This window comes from Sorex araneus, chromosome 1 (assembly GCF_027595985.1).
Source record: "Sorex araneus isolate mSorAra2 chromosome 1, mSorAra2.pri, whole genome shotgun sequence".
In the NCBI taxonomy this organism is placed as follows: domain Eukaryota; kingdom Metazoa; phylum Chordata; class Mammalia; order Eulipotyphla; family Soricidae; genus Sorex; species Sorex araneus.
The window spans coordinates 119845544-119869473 of NC_073302.1; the positions used below are offsets into that span (position 1 = coordinate 119845544).

General features: G+C 51.6%; 1 protein-coding gene across 5 annotated transcripts in view; it reads left to right on the forward strand.

Annotated features, from left to right (window-relative positions):
- PDZD2 (PDZ domain containing 2) overlaps positions 1–23930 on the forward strand; it is a 411092-nt gene that overhangs the window by 143293 nt on the left and 243869 nt on the right. The window lies entirely within an intron of this gene.

Genomic DNA, 23930 nt, shown 5'->3' on the forward strand with positions numbered 1-23930 from the left:
CTGAGTCTGGAGGGCAGGAGGAACTAGGGTCAGGGCACGGAAGTTTTCGGAGGCAGAGGGAGGACTTCTCCTTGACTGCAGTGTGGGTCTCGCTGAGAGGCACGTCGCTGGGCTCTGGGAGGGAAGCCCCCCAGTACACCCCCACACCCCACACCCCATGAGTTGGTCTTAAGGAAACATGGAAGAACTGGGGGGGTGGGACCTGAGATCTGGCTCCCCACAGCTCAGGGCTATGTAGAAGTCACGGGAGGAAGAGAAGGAGATGAGCCCTTTGGGGTTTGCAGGCTGCACGCGGAGGGGCACCCTGAGTCCTCTGGGCCCTACTCGGGAGTGACCCCTGGTGGTGCTCGGGGTGATGTCGGTGGGCCCCACGGGTGACTTATGTGAAAAGGGGAGGAGAAGGACGGTCACTTTCTCCCCAACCGCCTCTATCACCCGGGACCAGGGTTACTGGGTTCTTGTCTCGCTCGCCGTAAAGAATTTCAGGAGTAGACAAGCAGTGAAGTAAACAGATTTTATTTAGAGGTTTTTTTGAGGGAAGGAGGAAGGGATAAGAGGGAGAGAGAAGAGTAAGAGTTACGCGCTCAAGAGAGAACGCGGGCTTCTCCAAGGAGGGAGAGAGCCCCTACACATATCCGAGCTTTAGACACAGAAGTATGAAAGCATGAAAGTACACATCTCAAGAGGGGAGATGCGGGCGACACATGTGCTCGGGCACCGCATGTGCTCAGCCACGCGGGCACAAGCAACACACGGGCTTGGGCAGCATATGCGCGCGCTTCCTTTGTTCAAGGTGGCCTTTATAGGGTTTCTTCAACCTGCCCCCACGTGGGGCTTCTTTCCAGGTAAAAGTCCATTGCTAAGGAGGTTACCAGGGAGGTTGGGAGTGGTGATGGCTTTTAATCAGATTAAGGGAGAGGTCTGAGAGTTTGAGGAATTTCATGGGGAGGGGTCCATTATCCTCAGGGTTTGCTGATGGTCTTACCCAGTCTGTTGTTTTCTGAGTCCACAAGGTAGATCAGTCTTAAGATTCCCCTTCCCGGAGACTTAGATTAGTTTCATTGCCAAGGGCCTTTCCCCTTTCCCTATCTACCTGCCTACATCATAGGGTCCTTAGGTGGTGCCTGGCATCAAATCAGGTCAGCCATATGCAAGGCAAGTGTCTTAACCCATCTACTCTCTCTCTCATTCTCTCTCTCTCTCTCTCTCTCTCTCTCTCTCTCTCTCTCTCTCTCTCTCTCTCTCTCTCTCTCTCTCTCTCTCTCTCTCTCTCTCGTCTCTCTCTTGCTGCGTCTCCTTTGATTTATTTTGCTTTCGGTGCCCAACCCAGTGGGGCTCAGGGCTCACTCCTGTTTTCTGGGATCACTTCTGATAGGGCTGGGGTGAGGCTGGAGACTGACCCCGGGTGGGAGGCCTGCACGGTGAGCGTCCTGCCTGCTGTGCTAGCGTCCAGCTCCCCTTTCCCTGTTTGGGGTTTGAGCCGCTCCTGGTTTTAAGCCACGGGCCCACCTTAGCTGCCTGCCGGGCAAGTGCCTCGGCCTCGTGCTGTCTCTCCGGCCCTTACTGCAGTCTCTGTTTCCAGATTGGGCTCACACCCACACGTCCTCAGGGCTGACTCCTGGCTCTGTGCTCAGGAATCACTCCTGGTGGGGTTTGGGGTATTGGGGCTCGAACCAGGGTCAGTGGCAGGCAAGGGAAGAGCCTTTAGCCCTGAGCTGTTTCTCTGATCTCAAGATAAACACAGTGGTTTTGGAATCAGAACTTCCTTAGAGGAGATGAGGGCTTGAGTGGTGTCTCTCCGCAGCCCCCCTGTTCATCGGTCGATCCCCCCGCCTCCTCAGAAGGAGACCTGATGTGGAATTGCGCCATGGCAGATGCGATGTGTTAGACTTAGCAGTCCTGTGGTGCAGCGGAGGACTCATCTGAGAGAAAGGGCTAGTACGGGTGGAGAGAGACCTCAGCGGGTTCGATTCCCAGCACCCCTCAGTGAGCACAGAGCTGGTAGAAGCTTCTAGCACTGCCCAGCATCACCTGGAAAACCTAACCAAACAGGGAAACCCCTGTGGGCAGACGCGTGTCCAGAGAGAACGAAGACGGGGGCCATCCCTGGCCCGTCCGCCTCACCTCAGACAGAGCTCTGCCGCCACCCATATCCGGGGCCAGTCACCTCCACAGCGGTGAGTCCAGTCCTGTTGGCTGAGGCCAGTCCATCTCCGCCACCTCCTGAGGGAGACTCACGCTCCGGAAAGGTCCGGGGAAGGTGGCGAGTGTGTTACTGCTGGGAGGAGCAGCTGTAAGAGGGTGAAGGGAAGGTCACGGTTGGTTTCAAATATTAGCTTGGAGGGGCTGGAGCGATAGCACAGCAGGGAGGGCGCTTGCCTTGCATACAGCCGACCCAGGTTCGATTCCCAGCATCCCATATGGTCCCCGGAGCACCGCCAGGGGTGATTCCTGAGTGCAGAGCCAGGAGTCACCCCTGAGCATCTCCGGGTGTGACCCAAAAAGCCCAAAAAAAAAATGAGCTTGGAGGCCGTTTAGGAAGATTATCCCCATGGAAGGACAAAGGAGCTGCAGCCACCAGCTGGACATCTCTCTGCAGCCCGGATCCAGCTCTGAGGCGAACCTCCCTGTTCCGCAGTGATCGCTTCGCTTGCCTCTCCTCCGAAGGACTGCAATTTTTATCCTGCTCCCTAAGCAGTTCTGAGAAACCGTGTTATTTTTGAGTGGAGCTAGTGAGCTTCTAGAGAACATTCTGGAAGGGGGAGGGATGTTGGCCATGTCTGACGTCACCTACAAACCCCATCTTGCAGCCATAGAAGAAGGCATTTGTTTGCCAGCTCTGGCACACCTACCCTGGGAGAGATGGGATTTTCTGGAACATTCTGTGGACTTCTGTTTTATGAAGAGAAAACTGGGAAGCTTTTAAAATATATATATATATATATTAGTTCCTACAAGAAATGCTTTGTAACCCCAGACCCTCACTCCCTCCCGGTTTGCTTTCTATAAGTAAACCAGATCTGTTCCCCGAGGACAGATTGTTCCAAAATGGTAACAAAATGTGGAATTAATTAAAAACACAACCCACACACCAAAACAAAAACAAGTAGCCTTTTCTGAAAAGTAAAAAGGGCCCATGTTTTATTTAAAATGTATTTTCCAGGAGGTGAAGCTTGAATGGGCTTAGTTTTTTTTTTCTCTTGTTTTTTGTTTTGAGGTCATTTATTAATTTATTTATTTTTGTATGTTCATAAACCTGAACAGGGGCCAGAGAGGAAGTGGTATGAGGAATAGGGTGCAGATCTTGTATGTGGCCAACCCAGGTTCCATCCCCGGCACCACCTATAGCCCTTAAACCTCATCAGGAGTGAGGACTGAGCCCAGAACTGGGAGTAAGCAAGCCCTGAGCACTGCCATCTGTAGTCATACACCTATAAATTAACAATGAACATGAGGCCAGAGAGCTAGTACAGTGGGTAGGGCCTTTGCCTTGCACATAGCCGACCCAGGTTCGATCCCTGGCATTCCCTGTAGTCTGCCAAGCCCACCAGGAATAATTCTTGAGTGCCAAAAATAACCCCTGAGCCTCACAGGGTGAGGCCCCCAAACCCCCCAATTTTTTAAATTAAATTAATAAAATAAAAATAATAAACGTGAGCAGAGCCTCAGAACTCACTGAGACATGAGTCTTGCTCCAGACCTGCCTATTGGGCCCAGACTGCGGGCAGGGGAGCGTCAGACTCGGGGTGTTCATTAGTGACTGAAAGGGTGCAGCCATGAGTTGGCTTAGCAAACGGCAGACACTCAACCAAGGGAAGCTTCGAGCTTCCTCCGCCTCCTGAGTGCTGTAAGCCCCGGGCGGTCACAGCCTGAAAGGCCTTTGGGTCTGGAGAACAGAAAAAGACGGCGAGGCAAATCACCTTCAGCTCAGGAACTCGGGTGACCAGGCGGGGGTCCTGCACGGCCTGGACACCCCCCATTTGGAAAGCATGTGAGTGTGTGTGTGCAGTGACGGAGCCCGTCTTGGCATTCCTGGGGTATGAAACGTTTCTGCGATCGCAGAAGAGGATCCAGGTGAGCAGGCCGTGGGGGCTCAGGCCCCTGGCTGCCCGTGTACAGAAGAATCTCGTGGGGCTGAAGTAGCGGGTAGGGCATTTGCCTTGCACTCGGCCAACCCGGGTTCAATTCCTGGCATCCCATATGGTACCCTGAGCACCGCCAGGAGTAATTCCTGCGTGCAGAGCCAGGAGTAACCCCTGTGCACCACCAGGTGTGACCCAAAAAAGAAAAAAAAGGAGAAAAAAAAAAGAATCTCGTGCCGGGCAGCTAAGCTGACCACCAGGCGCCTGGCCGGAAGCACCCGGGTGAGATGGAGGCATCTCTGCCGGCTCAGACTCTGGTCACCCATGGCAACCTGGAATTCCTCCTAGATTCCAGCGGATTTTCAGCAGCGTCAGGAGGCTGCTAGCAGGCCGTTGCCTGGAGCAGCGGCTGCAGGTAGTGATGCGGGCGAGGGCGGAAAGGAAGGGCGGCCAGTTAGAGCCTCCTCATCGGTCTCGGGGGCCGCGGAGGGGGCTGTCTCCAGAGCCCGCGGTGATCGCCGTGATGACCTAGAAACATCAAGGAAAGGTTAAATTATATCCCGCTCGCCGTTTAAGGAGCCACAGGAGCGTGTAATGTGCTTTCCAAAGATTTCCATTACGGGAGGTTAAAAGGAAAACAAGTTTCCGCATTTAAAATTCAATTATCTGGAAAAGCCGTCATGTGGAACGGCCCCTTCCCCCCAGGAGGCCATGTGGGCTGAGCGTCGGGCCTCACTCTTATGTGTGCACCGTCCTCCAGCCCACGTGCTATCTCTGGCCGTGACATGGGGGCAGCGGGACGCCGAGGGTCCCTCCGTGTCGGCGGCTTCCTGGACATCTCAAGAGTAGTGGCAGCGCAAATTGTGGTCCAGGGACTTGAATCCTTGAAGTTCGCCTGATTTGTTTGTTCGGGGGTTTTTTGTTGTTGTTTTTTGTTTGTTTGTTTTTGTTTTTTTGCTTTTTGGGTCGCACCCAGCGATGCTCAGGGGTCACTCCTGACTCTGCACTCAGGAATTACGCTTGGCGGTGCTCGGGGGACCACATGGGATGCTGGAGATCAAACCCTGTTCGGCTGAGTGTAAGGCAGACACCTTCCCCGTTGTGGTATCGTTCTGGCCCACTTTGTCTTCGGCTTGACACATAGTAGCCAATGAAATCAGGACTTTGAAATCTTTTCATCAGGGCCTCCATGCTGTACAAAGTCACGCACAGTGATTTCTGAACTCTGGGTCCACCACCAGTGACCTCCCCATCCTTAGGTTCCCTCCCCCTCCCCCAGACGGTCTGCGGGACTCATACATATTTGTCTTTTGGGGTCACACCCAGCAATGCTCAGGGCTTACTCCTGGCTCTGCATTCAGGAATCACTCCTGGCAGGTCTTAGGAGATCCTATGGGATGCTGGGGATCGAACCCGGGTCAGCCACGTGCAAGGCAAAGAAACGCCCTCCCCGCACACACATTTTTAAACATCATTATTGTAGCTCGGGTCCCAGGCTTCCAGTCGTGTCGGGTCTAGTGGTTCAGATCTGTACGGATATCTCGTCTCTACAGCCCAGATGAGCCCAAGGCCCCTGACCACCACCCCTGCGTTACCCCGACATCTCCTTTCTTGCTCCCCCCACCTCATTTCTCTTCTTTGCTGGCATTTTCATTTCTCTCATCTAGGGCCAAGCATTTGTCCCCGTTGGACGTTCCACTCCCTTGAAATTAGGATTTTCAAACATAAAAGAGCTTCCGGTTGACAAATAGAAAATCAAGCTTTGCATTTTATGCAATCTACCTAGCCGCCTACGTATTGCCTCGCCCCCTATCTTCGTGGACCTAGTCACTGCTGGGACCTCCTGAAGGAGGAAGCGCGCAGGAAGGAAGGGATGCCCGCTGCAGGGGCCGGACCGAGGCGCTCACCTGCCCCCTGGTGGTCGGAGTCGGGCACTGAGCTGGGAGGTGTCCAGGCCTGGAGATTTCTCCTCCGTGAGGATGTTTTTGGCCTTCGGAACTCTCTTGAGGATAGCCTGCCCTGAGCAGAAAGGGAGGTTCACTTCCGGGGCTGTTCCCTCTAATCCCATGCCTGGTGTCCTCACAGAGGCGTGTCTCTTCCCCGTCCCTCCCGGCTCCCCACCTCCTTACATCAGGCCCTGACCGCGAGGCTCAGCCCTCGCGGAGGCTCTTGCACTGGGCGGTGAAGGACGCTGTCACCGCTGTGGAATGACCCTCAGCCTCTGGGGGCCGGAGAGCCTGCAGAAAAGAGGGGAAGCATGCTTGGGAGGAGCTGTCCCTGGCCTCTCTCTGTCGCTGATGGGGGCAGCTCCAAAGTGCCCACCCAACTGGGTTCTTCGGAAGAAATAGGTCAGGGAAGAAGCGACATTCTCTGATCTGAGGGGGACAGAGGCAGCAGAACCCCTTCAGGCCGGCTCTGTTTTTAAAATTAAGTTGAAGACACAGGGCCGGAGCAGCAGTACAGCAGGGGAAGGCGTTTGTTTGCCTTGCATAGGCTCAGTCCCCGGCAACCCCTAGGGTCCCCCCGAGCACCGCCAGGAAGTGATTCCTGCATGCAGAGTGAGGAGTGATCCCTGAGCACTGTCAGGTGTGTCCCACAAACAAACAAACAAACAAACAAACAACAACAACTGTCACTTGTAAAAAACTAAAGAACACCGAGGGGCGAGCGCACTCGCAGGCTCTCCGGGCAGCTCTGTCTCACCGCCCACGTCCGGTGCCCCGGAACCGCTGTGTGTGCTGTCGGTCAAAGGCAGGCGATGGGAGGAAGAAGGAAGAAGGCCAAGCTGGTTGCTCGATCCGTTTATTTCATTCTCTCTCTCCGCTTCTCTCCCGCTCTCCTGGATCTGGCCCCCATGGATCTGGCCCCCCAACCCACTCTTACAGCCTAGTTAAATCTCCACAGCATGAGGGGGGTTGGGGCGTACACATAGGTGTGGTCACCATCAATAGGGTAAGGTCCTTTCCCTTAGGGGATGCTTCTCCTAGGACTTAATTCTCTTTCCATAGGAGGATCCACCCAAGGGCGGAGTCCCATGAGTGAGTTTCTCTTCTCCTCAGCCAGCAAACATATAAGAATTCATAATATTAATTATTTTGTATGGACACAATAAGAGATGCATTAAAGCTTATAGAATTGCTCTCCTGGGGCCATCTCAATCTCAGACTACAGTGCTCAGGCCAGATCAGTCTTTCCTATCCCTGGCAGGGTCCCAGTCTCATAATTACTATTGGATCATGACAGCATTTGTCTATGATCAAGCTCTTAACTTATAGTTAAGAATTAGGCACTTTGGCCAGGCCCGTCTCGATGCCAGGGTAGCACATAACTCACCGCTTGCCCTGGATCCTTCCCGTCCCACGTCGGGGACCCTACTTTGGGGTGCTAGGAACTGAGGGCAACTGTGGCTTAAGTGGAGAAAGCAGATGCCCGGGAGGGAATAATATTCGAGGCCAATTAATTCCCAAGTTATAAAAACATAATAATGTCTTCTTGTGTCTATACAAAACAGACATAGCTTTAAAGTAAATTATTCAAAAGGCACAAGAAGAGGAGAAAGGCAATATTAACTTATATAATATAAATTCAGTATCCTAGGAAGGTCTGACCTTGCAAATTAGCAGAGTCAGATTAAAGGAAAGCCGAGGATTAACTCTTTGGGGGAAGAGAGTATGGAGAAGTGATTATAGCTAAACAAAGGGATGGGAGAGATTCGGGACCACCTTGATGGGTGTGACTGGGGTAAGCCTAAATTCTGGGTAAAACCGGGACAAGCTACTTGTGGCAAGGAGGGAAAGGACAAAGTAATGTCATCCTACAGTCACTGTCATCCCGTTGCTCATCGATTTGCTCGAGCGGGCACCAGTAACGTCTCCATCGTGAGACTTGTTGTCACTGTTTTTAGCATATCGAATATGCCATGGGTAGCTTGCCAGGCTCTGCTGTGCGGGAGAGATACTCTCAGTAGCTTGCCAGGCTCTCTGAGAGGGGTAGAGGAATCGAACTTGGGTTGGCTGCGTGCAAGGCGAACGCCCTACCCGCTGCGCTACCGCTCCAGCCCATCAACAACAACAACAACAAATTAAATTAAATTGGAAGGGGCATCGCCAGTGGCCCTCAGGGGCTATTCCTGACTCTGTGCTTGCTCAGGAGTGACCCTTGTCAGTGATCCAGAAGCCATATGCAGTGCCAGGGGTCGCACCCAGGTTTTGGGGGATGGGACACAAGGCAAATGTCATCCCTGTCATATGACTCCAGCCCGGGGACATCCTGTGATGTGGCCAGAGTTTCTACTTCTCCTTCTGTGGCCCCATCAGAGCCGTGGCTGGTGGGGGACACACACAAGTGCCGTGACAGGGGTTACCCCCACCCCCATGCGGAATTGGTGTTGTGAAGGAAAATTTGCAGACACTAGAGGCCACACAGCTGCATGTGATGATGGTGTCGTGGGTGACGCAGTGTGAGGGGCCCAGAACACCAGCACACACAGGCCCCCCGGGCTTCTGCTCCCCCCGTGTCTCCTAAAGAGGATGTCATGGAGACCGTGGAGTCATGAAGGGCTGTCTGTGTTTCACAGGGTGACAGTGGCCCAGAGAGAGAGAAAGCGCCCATGGGGCCGGAACTTGCCTTGTGCACAGTGAACCCAGGTTCGGTTCTGTGCACCCCTTCCCCGAGAGCTCTCAGGAGTGATCCCTGAGCACAGCCAGGTGTGACACCCCCCAAAAACCTATAAATAAATAAGACTCAAAGGGAGGAGATAGGTGACGGCGCCACCAGCCTTCAGCCTGGACGGGCATTACGGCCTGACACCAGGGCATGGCACAGGGCCCTGCGCCTTGTGTGGGAAGTTACTGCACGAACCAAAGTGCATCTATAGGGCTCCCGGATGCAGGAACTCTGTCCCAACTCTGCTGACTTCAGAACACGGTGAAGACCTTCAGGGCATCCTGAGAGTTGAGAGGATTGATTGTGGGCGGTGACCAGAGTCGGGCTGACTTGCGATGGGGGATGGAGTGGCCAGGCCGGAGCTGCAGGCCCTGTCCGTGTCTCCGAGGTTGGGCAAGGCTGTCCAGACCCTCAGCCGTTTGTGCTCAGCTGGAACCCAGCTGAGTCTCCTCGTTGCAGCTGGACCCTCCCCGCCGCTCCCCCACCCACCTCCCCCCGGGTTTGCCCTAACGCTGACCAGCTGAATATCCCGGGCGGCTGACTGCCGGCTGTGGGAGTCCCTGGGGCTGGATGGTGTCTCCTCAACAGTGGGCTCAGGGCTGGGGAGATACTGCCAGGGGAAGACACTTGCCTGCCATGCAGCCCGTCCGGGTACAAACCCCAGGTTTGAGCATCACCCCGTCTGGTCCCCGAGCCTACCAGAAGTGATCCCTGAGCGCAGAGCCAGGAGTAAGCCTCGAGCATACCTGGGCGTGGTCCCCCTGCGGAAAACCTTCAGGGGAAGCCCTCACCCTGACCGCTGAGTTCTCAGCCACGTTCTCAGTGATGGTCTATTCAAACAAGCAAGAAGTCACTCCCTCCCACCCTCTCCAGTTTTTTTTTTTTTATGGAAGCTATGAAGAGACTACACAAAATACAAATTAAAGGAAAAAAAACTCTCACTGTTAAGCACAGATTATGCCTTGGGATGATATTTAATGATAGTATGAGGCCATTATAATTAGCAGGATATCTAAAATCTAAATACCCATGACACGAATACAAATAGTTGTAAATGTTTTAACAGTATTTAAAATCACGCTGTACCTAGCCTAGAATTTTCGTGAATTGCATAGTGAAGAGCCTGTTTTGAGTCTTTTTTTTAAAAAAAAAAAAGGAAAAAAAACTAATTGTTTAATTGCTTAAGTTAAATTGCTTAAAGCGACCCACCAGGGGCCCGGGAGAGTTCAGTGGGCTGGAGCATGTGCCTTGATGGAGGAGGCTCAGATTTGATCCTGGGCACCACGAGCTCCGTCAGACCCCACTGGGATCAGCCTCAGAGCACAGAGCAGGGAGTGGCCCCTGAGCATACCTGGGTGTGGTTCCCCCCCCCCCCAGCCCCGAAACAAAATTCCAATATTTTGATATTGGAATTTTTTCATATCTTTTTTTTGTTGTCTGTTTGGTTTGTTTTTTAGGAGATGCCCAGGGGTTACTCCTGGTTCCGCACTCAGGAATTTCTCCTGTTGATGCTCTGGGGACCCTCTGGGATGCTGGGGATTGAAGCTTGGTTGGTGTGTCCAAGGATCATTATTGCCCTACCCCACCCCCTCTTGGTGCATATCTCACCAATGCAAATGATCTGTGGAAAATAGCAGAGCTAGAAGAGGTTGTAGCTAAATTCTCTTGGAAGCAGCACAGACAGAAACACTGCTGAAGGCAGGTTAATTTTAATATTAATTTTGTTTGTTGTTTTTTGGCTAGACCTTCGGTGCTGGGGTTCTATTTCCATCTCAGTGCTCCGGGGGTCACTCCTAGCAGTGCTTGGAGGACCATGCACTGGGGTTCCCACATGCAAAGCCTGTGGTGCTCTGGCCCTTCGAGCCACCTCCCTGGCCCCCAGGTTTCTAACGTTTCCAAGCCCCCGTGCGCGGTGTGGGAGGTTTGCTGTGCAGCTCGTTGGAGATCGCTTCTCACTTACTCCAGATGGAGGTGGTTGCTTGATTCTGTCTCAGTAATGACAGGCAACACCTACTTATTTGTGAGTCACTAGAGAAAAGAGGTACCAGAAAAGATGTATTTTCAAAAGTCAATGACTTCGTTAGTTAAAAGAACGATCTCAGGGGAAATTATGTAACGTCGCAGCTGCGTTGACTAGAAGGAGGAAGAGTTCCGAGTCAGTGTATGGGAATAGGCTGCGAGATGACACTGGCTCACCCGCACCACCACCACCACCCCACTTGGGCCTATAAAACTTAATGCCGCAAGGAAACTAACGACAGATGTGCCCAGAATACCAGAGGAGGTCCTCAGTGTGGTTCGTTGTATAGGAACAAGGTCTTTAGGGAAGGCAGAAGCTGGTCCAGTGGACTGGTGAGCACAAAATTGTGAGTTCAGACCCTGGTGATGCCACATGTGCAGAGGGGCTTCTGACAGCCTCAAGGCAGGGGATCCCAGAGAGATAGGACACAGGACATGGCTGGGAAAGCATGCAGGCAAGCATGAGGGCCTGGTCTCGGTCATCTGTGCAGACATGCACTGGGTGATCCCCATCACCCAAAGGGCTGCGGTCCTAGGAAGAGTTAAAGTAATAAAGAGCGCTGGAGCGATAGCACAGCGGGTAGGGCATTTGCTTTGCACGCGGCCAACCCGAGTTCGATTCCCAGCATCCCATATGGTCCCCTGAGCACCGCCAGGAGTGATTCCTGAGTGCAGAGCCAGGAGTAACCCCTGTGCATTGCAGGGTGTGACCCAAAAAGCAAAAAAAAAAAAAAAAGTAATAATGAGAAGGGGGCAGAGGAGATGGCTACGAGGGCTGCAGCACAGACCTTGCATATAGGAACCTTGGTGTCCGTCCCCTGGCACTGCGTGGTTGCCAAAATACCGCAGGGCAGGACCCCCAAGCACTGAGCCAGGAGAAACCCCAAACATAGCTGGGTATGGCCTGAAGACTAATAATAATTGCAATAACTATAATAGCAACAACAAGAGCTGTGAGGACTGAGATGCGTCTTGGTGGTAGACTATAAGCCTCACATGCGTGAGAGCCCGTGTTCCATCTCAGACACCACAGACCAACTCGCACAAACTCTAGCATTAATTGCAGGCTTACGCCTGCAGTGGGCCGGGAAATGGGCATGATGGGGTTTAGCGTGATAGGGTTTATCTTGAGGCAGGACACTCAACAGGGTCACCAGGGTCTCTACTGCTGTTTCCTAGCTTAGGGGATGGGCTTAGGGTCAAGGATTAGGGTTAGGGTTGGGTTGAGGTTAGGGTTGGAGCTAAGATAGGGTTTCATAGTTAGGGTTGGGGTTAGGGTTAGATTAAGGGTTAAGGGTTAGAGTGTTTGGCTGGGTTTAGGATTAGAGTTTGGGTTTTCTTCTGTCTCTTCCAGGGAGGTTAGGGTTAGGATTACATTAAACACTTGGTTAGGGTTAGAATTAGAGATAGGTTAGCATCTGTCTCCCAGGGAGGTTTGGGTTAGGGTTAGGATTAGGTTAAGCACTTGGTTAGGATTAGGATTAGAGTTTGGTTGGCACCTATCTCTCCTATGAGGTTTGGGATTGGGCTAGGGGTAGGATAAGCACTTGGTTAGGGTAGGGTTAGGATTGACTTATCTCTCTCCCAGGGAAGTTAGGGTTAGGGTTAGGGTTAGGGTTAGGGTTAGGGTTAGGGTTAGGGTTAGGGTTAGGGTTAGGGTTAGCTTAAGCTTAGGGTTGGTTAGGGTTAAGTTAAGGATTGGGTTAGGGTTAGGGATAGAGTTGGATTATCATATCTCCCAGAGAGGTATGGTATGGTGCTGTGACAGCCAGGGACAGGCTTGATGACAGTCACACACTCACAAGTGTCACACTGATGTTTACTTTCCCTGCCATGGCGACCTGTGTTTGCAGGTGCTGTGATCTGCACCCATGCAGCAGTTCGTCTGAAACACATGGTGTGTTCGTCAGGCATAGAGCTGAGTGGGAGAGCACGTGCCTTAAGCCCTGGATTCCATCACCAGCATCACACACACACACACACACACACACACACACAAAATGAAACATAAAGGTATTGGTTTGTGCCTTTGAATCTGGGTAACTTAATACAAAGAAACTAAATACATATGTGTCCTGGGGGTTAGAGGTTAGAGGTGAGTCTTTCATCGTGAGTCACCTGTGGCGTAAGCATGTGCTATGGGGAAAGTGATGGCGAGAAAGTTGATGGAGCAGGTTGTCACAAACTCTGTGTGCTCGTGTATGTGTGTGTGTGTGTGTGTGTGTGTGTGTGCATGTGCCAGGGTTTGGGTGTGGGAGTCCCCAGGACTGAACCCAGATCTTGTGCTCCATTTCTGAGCCACATCCTTAGCCACACATTTTTCATTTTTCCATAGAAAGTGGAGTGCTGGGGCCAGAGAGATAGCACAAGGTTAGGGCTGAGAGATAGCGCAGGGTTAGGACTGAGAGATAGCACAGGGTTAGGGCTGAGAGACAGATAGCGTAGGGATTAGGGCACTTTCCTTGCACTTGGCCCACCCTGGTTCAATTTCAGGCACTGTGTATGGTCCCCCAAGCCCTGCCGTGAGGCTCCCCACCTCCCGAGCACAGAGTTGGGAGGAAGTCCCGAGCAGCACTGGGTGTGACCCAAACACCAGTAAGTAAGTAACAAACATATATCATACTTGGGACCAGGACATTTTCCCCCTTTGGAATCTTGCTAAAAACAAGCATTCCTGGGATGCAGTACTAATTCGAAGGACAGTTTGCCAAGTTGCTTTCAGCTAAAGGTTTTTCCAAGTGACTGTTTCATTAAAAATGTAAACACTAGGGCCAGAGTGATAGTACAGGAAGTAGGGCATTTGCCTTGCGTGCGGCCGGCCCGGGTTTGATCCCTGGAATCCCATATGGTCCCCCTGAGCACGACCAGGAGTGATTCCCGAGTGCAGAGCCAGGAGTAACCTCTGAGCATCGCTGGGTGTAATCCCAAAAGCAAAAAAAAAAAAAAAAAAACAGTGCTCACCAGTACCATCTTCCCCGAACCTGAGACTTACTTATATCAATTTTCAATTTCCACTTAGCCATTCTTTTTTATTTCTTTTATTTATTTATTTATTTTTATTTTTGCTTTTTTTGGGGTCACACCCGGCCATGCACAGGGGTTACTCCTGACTCTGCACTCAGGAATTACTCCTGGCAGTGCTCAGGGGACCATATGGGATGCTGGGATTTGAACCCGGGTCAGCATTGTGCAAGGCAAACGCCCTACCCGCTGTGCTATCACTCCAGCCCCCCACTTAGCCATTCTTAACTGTGATACATGGTAGAAACCATACATCTGCTGTTTTCCTAAATTGCCATGTAATTACCCAAGTGTCGTTTATCAATAACTCATTTTCCTCATTGTCTTGATTTATTATGATGCACAGATACATACCCACCTACGTTTCTGTTTCTGTTCTCCTGACCTAGATGTTGATTTGATGTTCACCACAGGCTTTTTTTTGAGCATATCGTAATATTTAGCAGTGCTGGTTCCCTCCTGTCTCTGCTGAAACTTTTCCCCAAGAGTCTATGAAAATTGAACCTCTCCATTTGTCCAGGATTGAGTTGCTAAGGCCGTTCCAGGGGATACTGTCTCTTCCCTCCGAGGCCATGCTCAGTTCAAAGTCTCACTCTGCAAAATTGTTCTCTTCATTCTCTCTCGCCTTCTTGAGCAGAATTCTGCCTCCATGCACACACACACTGTTGTGTGGGTGTCATTGATCCCAGGGGGCACAGGATTCCATAGACCCCTTTCTTGTCCCGGTCCTGAATTCCCTCCTTCCCCCAGCGGGGGGCGCCATGAGTAGATTTTACCCCGATGATCTCTAGACCCATCGTTGAGATTTGGTCCTGTTAGAAGACACGGTGGGCGTTGAGGAAGGGCCTGACCCAACCCCACTCTCCCTTTCAGAGCCCCTGGCAGCGAGGGCTGAGTGCAGGACGCTGACAGCTGTGCTGAGGCCACGTGCTAGAGCATTGCCTCCTGGAGATGCTGAGAGCTGCCTCCAGCAGAGAGCTAGCAGGAAGAAGGGGGTCCCCGTCCTACACCTGCAGAGAACTGGATGTGGCCGGCAACCAGTGGACTCGGAGAGGTCCCTGAGCCTCGGGGGCAGCTCTGGCCGACACTCTGATGTCGGTCTGTGAAGCTCTGGGCAGAGATCCCCCCCCCCCGCCCTGTGTGACATTTCACCCAGGAGCTGATATCTCGGGCTTGATCCCAACACTCTCTGAGGGGGTCACGGACTCTGGTGAGCACAGTGGCCACACGCCCTCTCGCTCATGCTGTTCGCTCATCTCTACAGCAGTGCGTTTGAGATTATGTCAGACAGTGACGTTTTCCAAGCAAACCTGGGGCTTCTTCTGTGCCGGCCACCGTATCCTGCTCTGTCCCCGTGGGTGGCCACAGCTGGATTTTAAAATAGGCCGTGTTGGCCTCATTCCATCCTGCAGGCCGCCCCAGGCTCCTGGGTGGGGAATGATTCACAGGCGAGGTGCATGCTGTACGTGTGGGAGCCCGGGGTGGGAGCCCTGCTACCGCACGGCCCTCCAGCTGCTCTGGGTGGATTCCGTCTCTCACAGCAGAGAGAAAACGGGACTGGAAAGCTGGGAGAAATGACCGGGAGCTCACCGCCAGTGTCCTCAGCCCCAGGGAAGGTGGGACGTGGCAACAGGCTTATACACTTCACAGGAAGTTGTGAGGGTGGCAGGAGCGGGTGCCAGTGATGCCCTTAGCTTGTGAACAGGGCTGGGTAAACACCATAAGCATCAGCTCCTTGTCATTAGAATGGAGATGCTTTGAGGCCCCTCCCACTGTCCCCGAGGAGAGGGCAACTTGTTTTGTGTCCTGTGATGCTCATCCTGGTTCCTCCTCTGGGAACACAAACACCCGCACCCACATACTCACAGAGACACTCAGACACACATAGACACACATACACATAGACACACATACACACGTATACTCAAACACATACTCACAAACTCACACGCATACGAATATTCACACACACTCACACACTTACACACACACTTCCACGCACATACTCATACACGCTCTCACTCACACACATACTTAAACACTCACATACACACACTCTCATTCATACTCATAGACACATACACATATATTCTTTCACACACTCACACACACTCTCACAAACACACACTCACACACATACTCATACACTCACATACTCACACTCACACACATACTCACAGACACATATTCATACACACTCTTACACATACATCCTCACAGACACATATTCATACACACTCTCTCACACACTCACACACACATACAGACACATAATTCATACACTCACACACTCACACATACAGACACATATTCATACACACTTACACACAGAGACACATGTTCATACACACTCATACACACATACAGACACATTCATACACACACTCACACACATTTATACACACTCTCACATACACACACATCACACACACACACATACATACACACACACACATCCCCTACCGCTCCCTCTGGCCGCCCTAGGGAGGGCTCAACTCCATCCTCCACCAGCCTGGCAGCTCCGTCTCCTGGGAACTGGGCGTCGTGCTCAGGAGAGGGGGCACCGCTCAACTCTCAAATCTCGGGCACGAGCTGGCCGGTCCGAGGCACCCAGAGGACAGTCCTGTGATGGGAGAGGCACACGTGTGGAGCGACGGAGGGACAGACAGCGCAGGGAAGCTGGCGCAGGGCAGGGAGAAGAGAGCGTCCCCTAAGCGCTGGGGCCAGGGTAGGGTCCAGGCATGCGGGTTTCCCTGTTTCCCCCGGGCAGCCTCCAGGCCCAGCCCTAGCGGGAGCAGCTGCCGACACCCAGGAGAGTGAAAGGAGGCTTCCCGCTCCTTTCCCGGTCTCGCTGCCGCGAGCTCGGCTGCATTCCCAGCGGCCTCTGGGGGGCACTGTTCCATCAAATGTATGTCACTGCAGTGCACACAGTGGTTAAGGAAAGGGAGCGTGGAGTAGTGGTGCAAAACCAGCCTCCCTGGGCACCTGTGATGTACTGGTTCTTACTTTAAATAAGAGTTTGTTTCTTGTTTGGGGCCAGGGCTGCTGGGGTGCTACTCCAGACTCAGTGCTCAGGGGCCACTACTCCCAGTGGTACTGAGGGTCAGTGTGGAGCAAGAAGCCCGGGTTTTATCCCCAGTACTCCTGGGTTCCCCTGAGAACCACCAAAAGCAGCATCTGAGAACTGTGCCGGGAGTATCCCCTAAACACCACTGGATATCACCCCTAAACCATATATATATATATATATATATATATGTATATATATATATATATACACATACATATATATTTATGCATACGTATATATGTGGCAGAGGGTTTCTTGCCCCCATGCCTGGCTGTCTTCCCTGGGGCCCCTCAGAGAGGGTGGGCTTCAGTTTCTCTCCCCACCCTGAGCAGAGCTCCCAGCAGCCGAAGACCCCAGAGCCTAGCCACAGCCGTGCTCAAGGCCCCTCTCCACACGTTCAGATGAGTCTCATGCATAAAGGAACCGGCAGAGGAGCCCAGGTGTGTGGGACCCAGAACTGAGACCTCCAAGCCTGCTCGGATCGGGACTGGGCCTCTTCTGCCCAGATTCCCCCTGTTCCAGTAGCTAGGCAGTCACACCTAGGGACTGCCCCCGGCCGCCGTGTAATCCCACCAACGGCCAACATCCAGAGACTATAAAACCAAGCTCCCGGAAGCTTGGTTATTTTGACATCTTAAAGCCTAGTTCTCCCTCTGGGAGAACCTGGCAAGCTACCGAGAGTTTCCTGCCCACATGGGAGAGCCTGGCAAGTTCCCAGTAATGAATGGAGACGTTACTGAGACCACTCGAGAAATTCCATGATCAATGGAATGATGATGATGAGATATGCGTGTGTGTGTGTGTGTGTGTGTGTGTGTGTGTGTGTGTGCCTTTACCAGTAAGTACCATGGATCCATATATATATGTATATGGATCTCTCTCTCTCTCTATATATATATATATGTGTGTGTGTGTGTGTGTGTGTGTGTGTGTGTGTGTGTGTGTGTGTGTGTACACACACATATGGAACATGGAACACCCCAGTTTGATCAAATGGTTGTAGGCCCTTCTTGGGCAAGATAACTTGTTCCTATAGGTGTCTTAGTAACAAGTGTCAAGCAGATTGAACATTGTTTTGTTTATCTTTTCCCCTTAATGAGGTGACAGCATCTGATGGGAACCAGTTTCAAGTTCAAGGCCTTCCTCTGCTCTGTGCACTGGGGTGTAATTTGCACTTTATGGGCATGTTCTCCTTCTAAATGAACAAAATAAGGAATTCAGTACCGCACCATTACAACACATTGTGGACTGACTGAGTTATTTGAGTGACACTGAGATAAATTATTTTTTCAAGTCCCTTTGGTCCCCAGGGGGGAGGTGTTTCCTGTCTCCTGCTTTGACCTCTGCTTCCCCCGAGATCTGGGATGTTCTCAGGCCAAGCTGAAGGCTGCCTGGGCTGGGAGCTGGGGTGCAGGAAGAGGTGTGGTTTTCCCAGGGCTGACTCCTGGCTCTGCATTCTGGAATCACTCCTGGTGAGCATCAGGGGACCGTTGAGGATGCCAGGGATCGAACCCGGGTCGACTGCATGTAAGGCAAGAGTCTTAACCCCTGTGCTATCTCTCGGGTCCTCATGCTGAGCTTTTTCTTTCCAACTTTGACTTTCATTATTCAAATTTCACCCTAAGCCTCTCTCTAAATCACTTAAGCTACTGGCATTTCTCTTTCTTTAGGTACAATTTGTTTTCAAACTTTTTAACCTTTGGGGTCGGAGTGATAGTACAGTGGGGAAGGCATTTGCCTTACATGTGGCTGACCCAAGTTCAATCCCCTACATCCCATATGGTCCCTCAAGCACCACCAGGAATAGTTCCTGAGAGCAGAGGCAGGAGTAACCCCTGAGCATCTCCGGGTGTGACCCAAAAAGCAAAGAAACAAACAAAACTTTTAACCTTTAAAAGAAGTTAACTCATTAGGTGCCAGAGTGATAGTACAGCAAGGAGGGCCTTTGCCCTGCACACAGCTGACCTGGGTTTGATCCTTGGCATCCCACAGGGTTGCCAGGCTAGGGGTAACCCCTGAGCATTCCTGGGTGTGGCCGCCAAAACAGATAAACAAAAAACAAGCAAATAAACGAATCCATTAACTCAGGGACCCCACTTTCCACCGTCAGTTTGCCCCTGACTGCCCAGCGTCTGTCACTACAGCCAGTCCCTGCCCCTGTCCTGGGCCCTGGTTGTGGGCGGTAATTCTCTCTGCTCCACACTTGCAGACAGTGTCACTGGGTCCCTGCATGGGAATGACGAGCCCCTCAGCATAGTCTCAGGGTGACTTCAGGGCTGGTGTCCAGAGGTCCCGAGCGGTGCTTGTATAGGGACAACGCCCAAGGGCCCCGGAGAAGCTTTTCCATCCATGAGGGCCGGATTTGTTTCTCTGGGTCAAGGTCCTGCTTACCCGGAGCCATGGAGGCTCAAGGCAGATGTGGCATCTACTTCCCAAATTTGCTCCCAGTAGGACAGCAAGATGGGGGCCGGGCCTGCTCTGGGCAGCTGAGGCGGGCAGGGGGTCCTTGTCATCCTGGTGTTTATCCTCACCATGGGTCATTGGCCAGGAGAAAAGGACGGGTTGTATTTTGTTTTGTTTTCGTTTTTTAGCTTTTTGGGTCATACCCGGGGATGCACAGGGGTTACTCCTGGCTCATGCACTCAGGAATTACTCCTGACGTTGCTCGGGGGATCATATAGGATGCTGGGAATCGAACCCGGGTTGGCCGCGTGCAAGGCAAACGCCCTCCCCACTGTGCTATCGTTCTGGCCCAAGGATGGGTCCTGAGGGAGGAGGAGACAAGATGTGGCCACATCTCAGATGCAGATGCTGGCAGTGTCGCTGCTTGGAGAGTGAGAAGCAGAGGGTTCATAGTTCGAATTTAACGGTAGGATGAATAACCAAGAGTGGAGGAAATGATCTGAAAAGCGAAAGGGGTGGGTGAAAAATATTGAAGTGATGAATAAAAATGATTGAAAATGAATTTTGGCCTTCCACGGAATCTTCATCAGAGTAGATTCCTCTGACAGGCTTTCAAAGGAGCCCTTTGAAAGAGAACAAGAAGGGGGCTGTGTCTGTACGCTCTCCTGGGAAAAATTGTTAAAGAGAAGCAGAAGGCAGTGTTTCCAGAAGCCAGCGCTCTCTTGATCTGCATACAGATTGCTTGAAATCTGTGGGACAACTTTTTTTTTTGGGGGTCACACTTGGCGATGTACAGGGGTTACTCCTAGCTCTGCACTCAGAAATTACCCCTGGCAGTGCTCAGGGGACCATATGGGATGCTGGGAATCGGCCACATGCAAGGCAAACGCCCTACCTGCTGTGCTATTGCTTCGGCCCCATGCGGGATAACTTTCTGCTGTGAGTGGTCAATAAAATAAAAAGTGCACAAACAGTGCAGCCCTGGGTTCGAGCCCTAGCACTGAAAATTCCAATGAGTTTGACTGTCTTGGGTTTGTGTCTGTTCTCTGACTGGTTCTGATTCATCCCATTCCTTGTAGTAGCAGTACATGTCATTGAGAATATAGTTTTAAACCCCAGTAGGGCCAGATTTGAAATTTCCTCAATTACTCACTAAAAATGACTGGAAGCATTATGTGTGACAGGGTTTGTTTTTTTTTTAAAAACTTGGTGTGTTTGCAAAACAGGCATTCTCGGCTGCTGCTCCCAATATGTCAGTCTGACCTACATGTTCGAAATAGATAGAAATGTATCTCATAAAAATAGCACGCTGGTGGTATTTGTGTAAGCTCGTGCCCGTCTTTTCTCTACACATGAGCAGTCACTTTACTGGTTTTGCGAAGACAGAGAGCCCTGGTTTTTGCCTGTGTCCACAACTCAAAGGAAACACGCCTTCCTGCTAGCTAAAGACTCTTATCAGGTTTCCCTCCACTTCCAAAGGTGCTCTAGTGCCCAAAGCCCCCGGGCCAGTGTCTGAAGTTGGAGTGAGGGTACAGTGGGTAGGGGGTTTGCCTTGCCCGGGACCAGTCCAAGTTCAATCCCTGGCATCCCAGGGCATCATAAGTCCTGCCAGGAGTGATTTCTGAGCACAGAGACAGGAGTAACCCCTGACCACGGCTAGGTGTGACCCCAGAACCTAAAAATTAACTAAAAAGAGAGGAAGATGTCCCATCTGTTCAGAATTATTAAAAGAAATGATGCCCATCCACTCACTTCTGAAAGAAGGGATACTAATTTGCCTACTAACCCTCTCAACAACCTACATCTTCATCTTGATCGCAGTAAGGAGCTTCATTGTATTTTCGAGCGGGATACATAACCCTGGGCCTCTGCCCTAGGAACTGGCTTCCCTTGTCTTTGGTGTTGGATTTTCAGTGCTGACTAGTCCAGAACACTCTGGGCCAATGAGACTCTCCAGCCCACCGGCTCACAGGACCCTCTGCTAGAGGCCGGAAAAGCCGTCTTGCCTGACCCTCCACGATAAGGCAGAGACCAGAGGTTGCCACAGAACTTGCCCTTCACAGAAAAGGCCGCAGTGCCCTGCTCTGGTCAAGGCGCTTCGGGGCCATGCCCTTAGCACATGGCCGCAAGTGCGTTTCTGGCTGACTTGGCTGGGGGCCGACTTACACAAGCCAGGGCCGTGGTGCTCCCTAAACATGCTCCTTGTGAGCTTCTGGGCCCCAGAAACTTTCAGTGTATGTGAGCTTTGCTGGTTCTTGTCAAAGTTATCTTAAGGTGGGAGGAGGCGCAGGAGGTCGAAGGGCCACTTTGGACTGTGAGGGTGGGGACATGTAGTGCTCGAGCAGAACTGGAACCCAGGACCTCGAGAACGCAAAGCATGTGCTCAGCCACTTGGGTCACATCTGAGACCTTCATGAGATCCAGGCGGCGGTGACACAGTTGCTGTGTGTATATGTGGTGTATGTGTGTGTGTGTGTGTGTGTGTGTGTGTGTGTGTGTGTGTGTGTGTGTGTGAGCACTTAGAAAATGTTAGTTTCCAAGTAGCATTAGCAGCTACTTTCTGGGCATCCTTCTCTGCTCATTCACCTTATTCATTGATTCCTGGTGCTAGAGGTCAACCCTAGGTTCTGGCAAGGCAGGAGCTCTCTGGCTGATGGGTTAGCCCGGTCCTGGCCCCAGCCTAGATTCCCCCAGGTCTTCAGTCAAGCCACGTAGTTTATAGATATTTATGGCATCTTTAGAAAGAGATGGGAAAGATGGTAAGGAGAGGCTGCTAAAACCTCAGGGCTGGGAGGAATAGAGACGTTACTGGTGCCCACTTGAGTAAATTGACAGACAACGGGATGACAGTGATACAGTGATGGCATCTTTAAAGTCCAGAAACACGAGCTAAACCTTTAAAAAAAAAAGTAGTATTCTCTATGTCCAGACTTAATGGATCCCAATTCTACTTTAAACACTTTTTTGAGGGGCCAGAGAGATAAAACAGCAGGTGAGTGGCCTGCCTTGCACATGGCTGGTGTCAGGGGTCCAGGTTTGACCTCTGACACCCCATATGGCCCCTCAAGCACGGCTAGGAGTGATCCCTGAGTGCCAAGCTAGCAGTGAGCCCTGAGCACGGCCACATGAAGCCCCAAACAAAAACCAACAGAAGCAAAACCAGTAAAACCTCAAAAACTCTTTCTGAGCCAGAACTGCTCCGCAGAGAAATTCTCAGAAGCCTGGATTTCCGGAGCGGAGTCTCAGTTTGGGGGACTGAATATCTCTCCCCGCCCCTTCCTGCTGGAGAGGAGGAACGAACTAAAGTGAGCAACCCCGAATACCTATGGGTGGGTTCCCGGACCCTCACCAGGAGGCGTCACTCTCAGGGTGGCACTGGTGCTGAAACACCCTGTACCTTCCCCTTTGAGGCAGGGTGTAGACCCAGCACAGAATGTCCCAGGCTGGGCCTTCTAGGGTGATGCAGCCTGACACCTTTCTTGGCGGAATTCCAGGCCGTTGGCTTCCGTGAGAGTCTCTTAGCCTCACCCTCCCTGGGACCTCTAAGGGAAGAGAAGGAAGGATGGAGTCTCTCCCGACTCTCTCCCACTGGACTTCTTTCTCAGCAGGTGCTCTTCCAGCATCCCCCTCCCCCAAATCCTGGTTGCTGGGGGACCCCTAGGAGCTCGCTCCTGGCAGAGATGGGGAAATCCCAGCTCTGGAGAGTGAAGCCCCCACAGTCCCCTGCCTTGTTGCCAGCACAGAAACACAGGCAAAGGTCATCTTGGCCCAGTTGACTGGATTTGCTTTCAATTCGGTCCCTCCCCTGCTGGGGTCCTCTTTGAAGCCTCATTCTGTTGATGGGTGTGGGGACGGGGCACAGAATCTTCATTTATCTTTGCTGCTCTCCTTGAAGAGGACGCCAGAGATCAGAGCACACAGTAAGACAAATGTTTGCCTTGGTCATCTTTCATCATTTGAGACTTAGTGATGACCAGAAAAGAGAAAGGCGTTTGCTTCTTCTAAGCTCCTAAGAGCTGCGCGAAGAAAAATACCATAAAATGAAACAGATTTTATTTTATTATTTTTTTCTTTTTTGGGTCATACCCAGCGATGCACAGAGGTTACTCCTGGCTCTGCACTCAGGAATTACTCCTGGTGATGCTCAGGGGACCATTTGGGATGCTGAGAATCGAACCCGGTTCGGCTGCGTGCAAGGCAAATGCCCTACCTGCTGTACTATCATTCCAGCCCCACGAAACAGGTTTTCAGGAACCTTTGGTGATATTGTAAGAGCTAATAATTAGAAAATCCTTGGATGAATGTTAATGCTTCAGTCATGAGCATATTTGCAATTTATGAGTTTGGGGCTACTGTCTCACACGCAGGGAAATGAGCCCAGAGCTTTCCGGTGGCAGGGAGGAATCTGATCTTTATTTTCGGGAGCCTCAGTTTATTCAAAAGGTCCTTTGATGGGAAGGAGAACTTGCCAGTTGAATCACAGAGGATCTCGAAGATCTTGAGAGGCCCTACAGATATTTGTACCTGTCTCCACTCCCCCGGTAGCTGAGCAGTAGTTATTATCACTAGTGTTGGAAGGCTCATTTAGATTTATTTTTTCATTTGTACCTGTTCAATCAAAGTGAGAAATCATTTTAATGATAAAAGCAGTGTGTGCTCAGTTCAGGGAA